Below are 11946 nucleotides of genomic sequence, written 5' to 3' on the forward strand. Positions count from 1 at the left end.
AAAAAAAAAAAAAAAAAACATTAACTTAGTGACCAGGAGCAGCATATGCCTGTAATCCCAGCACTTTGGGAGGTCGAGGCAGGCAGATCACTTGAGGCCAGGTCACTTGAGGCCATGGCCAACATGGTGAAACTCTGTCTCCACAAAAAAACACAAAAACTAGCCCAGGTGTGATGTTGTGCACCTATAATCCCAGCTACTTGGGTGGCACGACTGTCTCAAAAAAATGCCTAAGTCTCACTAATTTAGGCATTAAGACGACTAGGTTCTAATGCCAGCTCTGTCACTAATTTTACCTGTACCTCAGGGTAAAGGAAAATCTATTTGGGCTCCAGCACCCTCGTATGTATTATTTCCTCCTTACTTCCTGGCCTTGACTGGTCTTAATGAGACTGGCTTTGAGTAGACATTACAGTGAGCACATGCCTGAGCACGAACAGCAGAGAAAAAGGGTATGTGACCTGGAGCAGATCAAACACTGCATCCCACCAGACTAGGAGATCCTCAGTGACATGCTCTTCAAGCCACATTAACTCAGAATCATCCATTTTTAACTCTAGGGCCTCAAAGGCATACTTGAACCACTCTACAATAAACACCAAATAATTTAGGTCATCTGAGTCAAGAGAACAATGCCATCCAGGGTATACCAAAATATCAAGCCCTACTGTCAAAAGGACCAGAAAATAAAGTAGAGGTGGAGAGGAAGTGATTTCACTTGCTAGAAACAGAAAAAGTAGATCTGTGTGCCAACCAACAACTATCATACAATGGAACAGGATGCTTAACTTTCTGCTGGAGGAAAAGAAGCTATTCTCAAGTCCTTAGGATAAAAACTATTATAATCTTACTATATCTATTTTATGTTACCTGAGAGCAATCCATGAGGACAACGCTTTCTCTTTCGGACAATCTTTCAATTGAAAATCTCAAAGAATTCCCAAGCACCACTTGCCCTTCAATACCTACCTATACCTCACTTGTCTGCCCTACATTCACAAACTTCATTAGCATGCACAATTAAAGAACCATGAAGTACGGCACCGTGGCTCATGTCTGTAATCACAGCACTTTGGGAGGACAAGGCAGAACACTTGAGTTCAGGGGTTTGAGACCAGCCTGGGATACATAATGAGACCTTGCCTCTATTTAAAAAAAAAAAAAAAATTTTTTTAATTAGCTGGGTGTGGTGGCACACACCTGTGGTCCCAGAGGTTGAGGTAGGAAGGTTGCTTAAGCCTGGGAAGTCTAGGTTGCAGTGAGCTATGACTGTCCTACTGCCGTCCAGCTAGGCAACAGGGTGAGACCCTGTCGTAAAACAAATAAATAAAAAATAAACTAAAATAAAACTCTGCTCTGCCACTTCCTAGCTGAGGTGCTTCAGGAAAGTTATTGAATCTCTCTGTGCCTCCATTTTCCCACAATTATAAAATGGGGATAATAATATCTATTACATAGGATTGTTATAAAGATTAAATTCATGTAGGATGCCTGGGTAAATACTTAGCATAAAATAGATTTCCAAAAATGGAAGGCCTATTTGTACCAAGGCCTATTTCTTACAAAGAAAACTGAAGACACATAGGAATTCACATTCCTTGTAGTAGTCTAATTACCAAACCATGCAACATCTTAATATAAAAGAGAAATCTCAAGGGAGGGAAGTGAGGTAAAACTGTCTCGTGGTGAGTAAAACTGTCTCATGGTTTTACTGACAAGCAGTTTTCAAATTGCAGGTTCACAGAGGGATTTGGGGGACCCATTAATCCCCTGAAATTATACCAGATTTTGAGGTAGCGTGCTATTTCTATAAATGTCTTCACTGAATTTCCACTAGCTCCAACCCTATTCCTCTATTCTCCCTTACAGCAAATATTCTCAAAAAGGTGCTATATTCACTCTCTCAAATTCCCCTTTCATTCTCTCTTAAACCCACTCCAATAAGGATGATGAACCAAACCCTCCACTGAAACTAATCTTGCCAAGATCACCTCTCCACATTGCTAAATCCAATGATCAGTTCTCAGTCCTAAGCCGATTTTTAGCAGATTTATGACACACTTCATCTGTCCCTCCTGCTTGAATACATTTTTCTCATTTGGCTTCCAGGATGCCATATAATATGGTCTACGATTTCTTGGTTTTCCTCCTTTTTGAGGATCTCTCATCAGCTTTTGTTGCTGACTGTTCTTCTCTCAGACTTTTTAATGTCCCAGGACTCTGTTCTTGGACTTTGTTCTTGAACTTTTTCTCTCCTCTTCTCTATACTCCACTGATCATCTCTTCTGGTTTCCCAGCTTTACTTACATTTGCCACAAAATCACAACTATGTATCTCCAATCCAGGTTTCTCACATGAATTCCAGACTCTTACACTGTCTTAAAACTATTTCTGCTTGGGTATCTAATACTACGTTAACGTCGGTGTGTCCAAAGTAAGCTCTTGATCTTCCCCAAAAAACCTGCTGTTAGCTAGGCATGGTGGTGTGTGCCTGCAGTCCTACCTACTCAGAAGGCTAAGGTGGGAGGATCACGTGAGCTCAAGAGGTCAAGGCTGCAGTGAGCTGTGATCCCACTACTGCACTCCAGCCTGGGCAACAGAGCAAGACTCTGTCTCAAAAAAGAAAAGAAAAAAAGAGGCCAGGCGCAGTGGCTAATGCCTGTAATCCCAGCACTTTGGGAGGCTGAGGTGGGCAGATCACTTGAGGTCGGGAGCTTAAGACTCGCCTGGCCAACATGGCAGGCACCTGTAGTCTCAGCTAGTCAGGAGGCTGAGGCAGGAGAATCGCTCAAACCCGGGAGGCAGGCATTGAAGTGAGCCAAGACTGTGCCACTGCAATCCAGCCTGGACAAAAGAACGTGACTCCATCTTAAAAAACAACGCCACGCTGTCTTCCTTGTGCCCACTTTAGGACCTTTCCACTGACTATTCTCCTCTGTCTGGGAAGCTCACACTGCAGAACTCTGCATGGGTAACTCCCATACATTTTAGCCTTTTGCTCACACATCACCCTCTCTATGAGGCCTATCCTGACTCCCCTATTTAAATTGCAACAACCACTATCTTTCCACCTCCTTTAAACTCCCTTACAATATCTATTTTTTCCATAGCATGTCATATTCGAATATATTACATAACATTCTTGTTTATTACTTATTAGATTCCACTAGACTATAAGCTCCACAGAGGCAGGGTTTTTAGGTTTGTTAGGAGTTTTTACTCTTTTGTTCACTGACGTATCCTAATCCTGTATAAACTGCCTGGCAGACAGTAGCTATTCAATAAATATTATGCTAAATAAATATGTTGAACAAACATGTTTTTATCAGATTAATAAAATGATCTGCTACCCAAAGAAGGCTTCCAAACCTTTGTTCAAAAGCTTTAAGTGGTTAAGGAAAAGGGATTCTATCCTAAACGATCCCAACCCTAAAAAAAGCAACCAAAACCCCCAAAACACTCATACTATGACTTCATATCTTACAAATAGCAGATATAAGTTTAAATGTTATACTCCCAAAACCAAATTTTGCTAAAGAAAAAAAAGACAGTCCACTACAATTTAATGGCTTGAGAAGTACCTTCAGCTACTTTTCACTGAACCTTGTACACTAAAAGATGTACCCAGGATGAGCTTACATCTCTACTGCTTAGGCAACAAACGGTGGCCAGGAGTGTGAGGCATTCACATAAGCCAGTCAAAGTTCCACACAGCTCAAGAACATGATCCAGTGCTCCACCTAGGTAAAATCCTACCCAAAGTAGGGGAGTAGAACCAAAGTAAATCATAACCTGTCTAGCATCTATCCTTACTATGGAATAAATAGATGTTTACTCAAAAGACAACGTTTTTTTTCGACAAAGCCTTGCCAGGCTGGAGTGCAGTGGTGCGATCTTGGCTTGCTGCAAACAATGCCTCCCGGGTTCAAGCAATTCACCTTCCTCAGCCTCCCGAGTATCTGGGACTACAGGTGTACGCCACCACACCCAGCTAATTTTTGTATTTTTAGTAGAGATGGGGTTTCACCATGTTGGCCCGGATGGTCTCGATCTCTTGACCTCATGATCTGTCTGCCTCAGCCTCCCAAAGTGCTGGGATTACAGGTGTGAGCCACCACGCCCAGCCAACACTGCTTAAGACCTTGAGAAACCATAGTAGAAGAGAAGTCACTTACACATGCACCTCCAGTATGAACCATAAAGCCCAACAATGAAAGGCAGTCGAGCATAGTAAAACCTGTTAATGGATTCTGATAACAGCAGAAGGGCATGCCTATATTCCTCATTATTGCTGCAACATATTTAACAGTTATTACTAAACAGGTCTAGTCTAACACAATCACACCAAACACCAGAATTCAGCATATTACTTATCCAAGCATACATTCTTCAGACATATTTTTTATATTAAGTAAATGGCCATTACAGAGGAAAATACGCACATCTGCTGTCACACCATCTTTCTTGTTCCATCAGCAAGCGGATTCACAATGCAATCAAGCCCCAGTCCTTATCTTTCCTGGTTCCATTCTCCAACAGAGGAATTTCAAGGATACAGAATCTAGGAAATGTTTTGAAAACACTAACTCATAGTTTGCCTTGATGTGTTTTTTTAACAAGTGGTAAGACTTCCACATCTCGGAACATACCACTTTATCAAATCCCAAACCCAAACACTCTTCATCGCCTCTACTACCATCGTGATAACCCAAGCCCACAGCATAGCCCCTGCAGAGTCTGGCCACAGCTCCTCATCAGTCTGCCTGCTTCCACTCTGACTGGCAGCAGTCTGACTTTCTTTTTTTTTTTTTCAATTTGAGAGCAGTTACTGTTTATTAACTGACCAGACTAGAAAAATAATAGTGGTGGACACCTCAGTTCATTCTTCCAAGAAGCCTGTTGATCTGATCCTCCCTGTTGCCAGCATCTCTACCTTCTACAAAATGGGTGTTTTTTTTCTTCATTCCATCTTGTGGAAAAGATAATTTGAAGGACCACAGAAAGTTATTTGCTTCTTTGAAGCATTTTCCAATAGTATAGATCCCATGAATCAGATCCTCCATGGAGATGATGCCGTATTTACCAAGAGATCAAGCAATCAAAGCGTTATCTGTTAAAGCAATTCGCTTATTATTTTACCATAACCATGCTTATAGATTAGTTCACTTACTAACTTTACATTTGGGTTACCCGTGCAATATATGGCTCTACAATCCTCAGCATGTTAACGAAAGCCTTGTTGAGCTTCACAAAGGTTCCACTGAAGATTTGACGAAAGCAAAGAAGCTGCAACACCTTTCTGGCCTTTGGGCTCACACCATTGGTATCTCTGATCCTGATGACGAAAGCCAATTTGGGTTCTGCAGGTACACAGAAGTTGTCGGCTTTTCTTTCCATCCTCGCCATTCGAATTGCAGTTCTGTACATCTGCCTATACTGTTTGTGATAGGGCTTCGCTTTTTAATAGATAAGCTTCCTCCTTGCCTTTCAAAGTATGTTTTAGGCAAAACTCTTTCTCAGGCACTTGATCTTCAGCTCTATCCCTCACTTTTTCTTAAGGATTTCTGGCACAGCAGGAACCTCCTCCTTCTCTTCAATACCCTCCATGGTTCCAGCCGGTAAACAGAGCGGTCTAACCTTCACACAGCAGCCAAAGTGATCTTTTTAAGACAGATCAGGTCCTGTCACACCCTGATGAAAACCTTCCAGTGGCATTATACTTAGAATGAAAGCCAGCGGTCTTAGTGTGGTCCACAGGGAACTTTATGACCTGGCCCCTGCCCCTCTTTCCTAGTATCACCTCCTACTGTTCTCCCAGAGTTTTTCCACAGTTCCTTGACCAAACCTACAGGCTTTCACCTTGGGACTTTTGCACCTGATGTTCCCTTTGCCTGGAAAGCTCTACTCCCATACCTCTGTGTAGCTCCTTAGCCTGTTCAAGGCCTTGTTCAAATGTCACCTCTTCAGAGATGCCATCCTTGAATAACCTATTTAAAATGGCACCATCCACACACCCTGTCAGTGTCTCTCTCGTCTGAGTATCATGGCTGCCTCATTTTATTATTTGTTTAATCAGAGTCAGAACTGAAATATGTATTTCCCTGCAAAATAAAATCTGAGCAGAACAAATGCTATTTTATAGGCCATTCACTTTCAAGTTAAACACAATATATAAACAAACATCCACACCTTTAAAAAAAACTGTGCTTTGGTGTATGGATGTCCTTTATCATCGTTAATTTAAAAGCATTATCAGCCTGGGAAACATGGCGAAACCCCGTCTCTACAAAAAACACAAAAATTAGCCAGGCATGGTGGCGCACACCTGCAGTCCCAGCTACTTAGAAGGCTTGAGCCCAGGAGAGGTCAAGGCTGCAGTGAGCCATAATGGTGTCACTGTACTCTAGCCTGGGTGACAGAGTAAGATCCTGTCTCAAGAAAATAAAAGCATTAAATAATAAAAGCATTAAAAAAAATGCTATATAAAGTTTATGGTTATAGTAGTAGATAGTAGAAAAAAGAATAATGGAAATAAGCTAAATGCCCAATAATGGAAAAATACTTAAGGAATATATATGTGAAAAAACATAATACAACCATGTTACGTGAATATATGCTATAATAACACCATAATGCTATAATAATGTAATAAATTTTAATATATGTTAATAATGGGTACATAGAAGCAGGAAAGTATTTATTAAGGAGATTTTTTTTTAAGAAGCTATAATGATAGTGACAAAGACCAACCTTTATATTGCACAAATATTTACTAACTACGTCGCATGTATGTGCCTGACCAGCCCTGACAGACGAAGATTCAACAGCAAACAAGGCTCGTCCCTGTGCCTACAGAGCTCACAGGGTAGCAAAGCCACTGACACGTACAGGTACAATTACAATGAAGCATAATAAGAGATGTCTCGGGGGAGTGCAAGTGCCAGGGAGAGCACCCTGGCACAGCCCTAACTGAGGAAGGCTTTCCAAACAAAATGATCCCTAAATTGAGACCTGAAGAATAAACAGGAGCTAAGAAGTAAAAGGAGGGGGAGATAAACAGGTATAATCAGTGGGTTCCTGGGGTGAGAGACAAGAGAAGACATGAAACAGAATATGTGAACTGTAGAAAATTTATCTTGTATAAAATATGATACTAGGCTGGGAACACTGGCTCACACCTGTAATCCCAGCATTTGGGGAAGCTGATTGGGGAGGGTCACTTGATCCCAGGAGTTTGAGACCAGCCTGGGCAACATAGCAAGACCTCCTCTCTACAAAAAAAAAAAAAAAAAAAAATACACACACACACACGTATATATTTGTATAGGTGTATATATATGTGTATGTATGTATACATACATATATGTACATATATATATATGAAATACTAAATGAAAGCCAACAGTGATACTTTACAAACCACTCAGGCTTCTCAGAGCCTATCTGTCCAATGGCTACCTCTTTCCTTCAGCCTAAACTGCCATCTGACCAAACATGAGCAGTGCCAGGAAAGAATTTTAACACATCACACAGGTGCACCCATACCTCTTTATCAGGACTGACCAACATGCTTCCTATGCCCACATTACAAATTTGGGGCCAAAATTCCTCCCACAGACATACCCTCCAGTCTCTGTCTGACGTGCTACCTTATTACCTCTCCCCCATTCCTTCAGGTGCCAACAGACGCTCCACGCCTAGCATTCCGGGCCTGTCTTCCTTGGTCTACCTAACTTATATGGCACCATTCCTCCCCACAAATTCTGTACTTCAATCAGGTTCTCTTTACTGAATCCTGTGCATACCATATGCATTCCTGCCTCAGGCTGACCCTCGCCTGGACTGTCCTAACCTGCTCTCCCAGTCTGCTATTCAAACAGCATCCATTCTTCAATGGCCCACTCAGTTTTTTAATGGATTTTTAGTCAACTTCTTTAATCCACACTAATCTCTAACCTGAAACTGAACTATATTTGTTATGCTAAACAGTAAGTACTTGGTTAAATTCCAATTTTGTTCTAGAAATCTCTAAATGTGGTATTCTTGCAAGGCTTCCCTCCTAAATTATGAGACCAAAGATAGTAACTTTTATTTCTTTTATATCCCACTAACAGCAACACTAACCTTGGAAAACATACCTCCAACACCTGTTGGCTAGCTGACAGATCCTAGATAGAAAGATGAGCCAGAGAGCATTCAGTGTCAGTGCTTTTCTCTGGAACTGTAGGTTCAAGCTCCAAGATTAGGACTAGACCTATGTGCCCCTTTGGGACAGGAAATGGCATATATACTGATGATGTGAGATGGTTAAAAGACACCCCCCAAAAAAACTGAACATAAGGAAAAACATGTGTCCCTAATGTAGGCAAACCCCACCATATTGCAAGCCTCCCCAGTACCTTCTACATTATGTAGCTAATAATACAAATAAATAATAAATCTATTTGATAAATGAATAAATTTAATGCCAGTAAGAGAAATATGAAGGACTATGAAGGTAATAGGTATAACCAACAGCCTAGAGTTTAATTAATAAGCTCCAAGGTAATTCCCATATCAGTTTAAAAGATGCTAATGAATTATTTTTACAGGTTTTCAAATCCTCCATACAGAAATAAACTAAGCCATTTTCTAGGAAGAAAAAAGTTCAGGCTTTACTTACAGATTCTTGCTCTGTCGTCCAGGCTGTAGTGCAGTGGCACGATCCCTGCTCACTGCAATCTCCACTTTCCAGCTTCAAGCAATTCTCCTGCCTCAGCCTCCGGAGTAGCTGGGATTACAGGCATGCGCCACCATGCCCAACTAATTTTTTTTTATTTTTAGTAGAGATGGGGTTTGGCCATGTCGGCCAGACTGATCTCAAACTCCTGACCTCAAGTGATCCACCCACCTCAGCCTCCCAAAGTGCTGGGATTATGGGCGTGAACCACCACACCCAGCCCATGCTTTACTTCTTTAGGGAGACAAGATGGCAGGCATTTCCGAATGAACTGAAAAACCAAATACTATGTCCCTTTTATTTGGAAAGAACTACTTTTCCAAAGAAGGGACTCAGAAAAAATGAAATTATTTATATAATGTCTGAGAAAATATTCTTAAAAGAAAACAAAACATACAGAAAGGTATTCTGGATTCAGGAGAATACAGGGTTAGGGTGCCCAACCTTTCCCAATAAGAGAGTTACTCTCTACTCCCTAGAAACTATTAGTGACATGGAAAATCCCAATCAAGTTACATGAGGTCAGACAACCACAATAAGGGTAGCTGCCTGAGGTGGTCTGCCAAGATAAACACCAGCTTGTTAACTCCGTAAGTGCTATGCAAATATCCAACGTATATGCACACTTATGACTCTCTGGGTTGTTGGAGCATCATGTTTTTACTAATAATACCATTCTTTTCAGACTATATTTTAGTGGTTTTTTCATATCTGTTCCCCGCTTTTCATCATGAACTCCAGTAGGGCAGGGACACATCTTACTCATCTTTTTGTGCACCCAGTACCTAGCATTGTGTCTTGCAAGAGACACTAACAAAATAAAATACTGCCAAATGAATGGGCAAGCCCAAAACATCACTCAGATAATCCCTTATTAGCAGCCAGCTACCTAGAGGAAAGGAGATTTAGATGAAAAGAGCTTCCTAGAAAATATGGCCTGAAATTACAGATCATATCTATAACAAGTTACATTTCACTTACTAAGCAACTGGTCTATGCTTTCAGAATAAATTTTACTTTTCATGATCAGTGTAAGTATATGGGAAGCATGATTCTTCTGAAATCTCCTTTTCAAACTAAACACATAATTCCTGGGTACCCACAGAAATCACAGGAGAAGAAGAGGGAAAGGCAGAAGACATTAGTTTCAAACCTATAACTCTCTTAAGAGTCAAACAAAGTAGAAAATATGAAGCAAACTTGTCAGAAACCATATAAAGACAAATAAAGGACACTATCACCTCCCAGAATTTATCATCAACAGAACAGGTAAAGCTTAAATTACACCAGGCACAACAGCTCACATCTGTAACCCTAATACTTTGGGAGGCCAAGGTGGGAGGATCACTTGAGCCCAGGAGGTCAAGGCTGCAGTGATCTATGACTGCACCACTCCAGCCTGGGCAACAAAGCAAGACCCTGTCTCAAAAGAAAAAAACAAAAAGATAGAGTAGAAAAGTGCCTTCTTCGCTTAATGAAGCCCAAGTTATGATCTCTCATAACCCCGTAGGTTTATAATTGAAAGAGTATCAAGCATATAGGCTTATCTATGCACATAAAAACAAACTTCAGTTCAGTAATTCATACCAGAAACCACATAATCACAAGTTCAACGGTTTACCTCATCTTTGAAAGACACTATGTAGTTGGCTAATTTCATAGTGATCAATTCTTACAGGATCGTCTAATAGCCACTCAAAGAGAAAATTTCAAATACTGACCTCTAATTCAATGTAATGCAAACAAGAGGTCTTCTGTCCAGAATTATATCAAATGGCCACAGTTCCTTTCTCAGTAACACCATAAATGGGCTGAAGCACTCCACAAATCATCTCTGTAAGTGGATCCCATGGTGGTTGTGACACGGTGCTAAGAGTGCACATATAGTTTTACTCCTAGACAATCACCTCCTAAAAGAAGACAGATGACTATCACTGTGTCTAAATGAAACAACTTCAAAAATGCAACTCTGCCAACTAGTGTCATTAGAGTTTTCTAAACGAAACCAGTGTCACAGATGAGCTCAAAATAGGTCAAACTCCTCTCTCCTTGATGCTTTAACAACATTCAACTCACTAACACCTCCCCCAGATGCTGGATTCTTTTTAATGGTGTCTTACATCAAGTGTGTTTCCCAATATCAGGAAGGTTTAAAGAAGCTGTGAGACTAGGAGGATGGCAGAACATAAAGAAGCAGGGAGGCCAGGTGGGTGGCTCACACCTGTAATCCCAGCACTGTGGGAAGCCGAGGCGGGTGGATCACTTGAGGTCAGGAGTTCGAGACCAGTCTGGCTAATATGGTGAAACCCCGTCTCTTCTACAAATACAAAAATTAGCTAAGCATGCTGGCAGCTGCCTGTAATCTCAGCTACTTGGGAGGCTGAGGCAGGAGAACTGCTTGAACTCAGGAGGCAGAGGTTGCAGTAAGCCAAGATCGCACCACTGCACTCCAGCCTGGGAGACAGAATGATACTCTGTCTCAAAAAAAAGGTCGCGGGGAGGATCTACTTTGATACTGGGAACCTAAACTGAATCATTCTGGAGAAATTCACAGACAGGGCTGAGGCTCACCTTCATGAGAGCTATATCAAAGGCCTACATTTCCAAGGCTCAAAAATCACTACAGTAAGCATATCAACAGCATGTGATACTCTCCAAGTATTTGGCAACTTTAACATTTCCACCCTTTACAGTACTTTGATATCCTCAAAAGATGTCTTGGATTTCAAAGCCAGTCCCACATCAACAAGGCTGGCAATCAGTATCCTAGAAAACTACAAGGAGGTTAAGACCCAAGCAAAATGAACTTGGGGATGCAAGGAATTTGTCAGCACCTATATTCTTCTAAGGAAATGGTAAAAATATGGCTGCTTCCTACAGGAAAACATTAAGCCAAATAACCAAACCAAAAGTGAGAAAATCTAAATTATGTGAACTTCTCATGGGAAGAGGCACTTAACCAGACAACTCTGAGTCAGGACAGTTTAAGGGGGGGAAGAAAGGACCCATATTAACTGTTATAATTACAAGTTAATCTTTGACTCTTCAGAGCTTCTTTCCTTAATGATTAGACTGGAATAAACAATTTGAGGCCAGGTGCGATGGCTCCCACCTGTAATTCCAGCACTTTGGGAGGCCGAGGCAGGTGGATCACTTGAGGCCAGGAGTTCCAGACCAGCCTGGCCAACATGGCAAAACCTCAAGTCTACTAAAAATACAAAAAAAAA

At 41.2% G+C, this 11946-nt stretch overlaps 1 protein-coding gene and 1 pseudogene across 3 annotated transcripts in view; both read right to left on the reverse strand.

The window, feature by feature from the left end:
- The window catches only part of RERE (arginine-glutamic acid dipeptide repeats), a 468771-nt gene that overhangs the window by 430523 nt on the left and 26302 nt on the right, over positions 1 to 11946 (reverse strand). The window lies entirely within an intron of this gene.
- On the reverse strand, positions 4135 to 6267 carry LOC119466911 (annotated as a pseudogene).

Source organism: Cebus imitator, unplaced genomic scaffold (assembly GCF_001604975.1).
Source record: "Cebus imitator isolate Cc_AM_T3 unplaced genomic scaffold, Cebus_imitator-1.0 Scaffold240, whole genome shotgun sequence".
NCBI lineage: Eukaryota > Metazoa > Chordata > Mammalia > Primates > Cebidae > Cebus > Cebus imitator.